Source organism: Crocuta crocuta, unplaced genomic scaffold (assembly GCF_008692635.1).
Source record: "Crocuta crocuta isolate KB4526 unplaced genomic scaffold, BGI_CrCroc_1.0 scaffold36, whole genome shotgun sequence".
Lineage (NCBI taxonomy): Eukaryota > Metazoa > Chordata > Mammalia > Carnivora > Hyaenidae > Crocuta > Crocuta crocuta.
In genome coordinates, this window is record NW_027532203.1 from 4,116,020 (window position 1) to 4,117,204 (window position 1,185).

At 55.0% G+C, this 1,185-nt stretch overlaps 1 protein-coding gene across 1 annotated transcript in view; it reads left to right on the forward strand.

Moving 5' to 3' along the window:
* Positions 1 to 1,185, forward strand: part of KDSR (3-ketodihydrosphingosine reductase) — a 41,672-nt gene that overhangs the window by 34,133 nt on the left and 6,354 nt on the right. The gene's annotated exons all lie outside the window — the stretch shown is intronic.

The following is a 1,185-nucleotide window of genomic DNA, read 5'->3' on the forward strand; positions in this document are numbered from 1 at the left end:
TCAAGCCCTGTGTCCCAGCATCCCGTCCCCACCCCCCGGGCCCGATGCCGCATGGACCCCGGGATCAGGATCAGTGCTCGTGTTCACTCCAGAGCCCAACGAGGAAGAGGTGGACCCCTCCTTCTGCCCCTCGCGTGAGGGGTCAGGTCCGTCCCTCCCTCCCGTCCCTGGTCCGCTCCTTTCTGGGGCGGCTGTCGCTCCTGCAGTTCAGGCCTGGGACACTGCGGTCGGCTCCCCGCCTGGGGTCACCCTCTGCGAGCCAGAGGTCTCCCTGGGGGCGCAAGGGCCTATAAAACGTTTGGTTCATCTGGTACGAGTGTGCTTGTTCAAACAAAAACTTTTTAATTACATTTTCCATAAAAAGTACAGATTTTGGACTTCTCTTGGGAAATCGGACGGCATAAGAGCACAGGGTCTGATTCTCACCTGGCAGTGACCAGCTGGGGCAGGTGGCAGCCCCTCCTGGGACAGGATGAGCCCCCCCCCAACCCCCCCAGGGGTTTGGCAGCGCCTGCCCCAGGCCTCGGTGCGCCAGAGCGTGCCATCACATTTCCACACTGCTTTTTCTGAACTGCAGAGCCTCCCGGCGTGGCAACCCTCAGTGGCTCCCCAGTACCCCTGAGGTAAAGCCTCCACTTCATCGTGTGGCGTGAGGCTCCGACCCTCCACTCTGCTCACTCTCCTCCTTTCCTCCTCTTTACAAGACTTTGTCTCTGCCCCTCCACCCCCGGCCTTCCTTTGTCTGACCAGCTTTCAGTCTTCCTTCAGGTCTCACCTTAACAGTTGCTTTTTTCCAGAAAACTCCAAGACAGTTAAATTCCTTGGACGTAACTATTTTAGTGTTTTGGCATGCGGTGTTACCATTGCTTTTTCTTCATGTGTTTTTCTTTCCATTAGGTGTTGTTTCTTCTAAAATAATAAACTTTAATTTTCAGGACAGTTTTATGTTTACAGAAAATTCGAGTTGAGGGGCACCTGGATGGCTCGGTTGGACCGAGTTGCCTGGGTGGACCTCCCCTCAGGTCACAATCTCAGGGTTCCCGGAGCCCCGCATCCGGCTCCCTGCCGTCAGCACAGCCCACTTGGGATCCTCTGACCCCGCTCTCTCTGCCCCTCCCCTGCTCACACTCTCTCTCCCAAAAATAAATAAAACATTAAAAAAAAAAACTTTGAGTTGAAATTTGG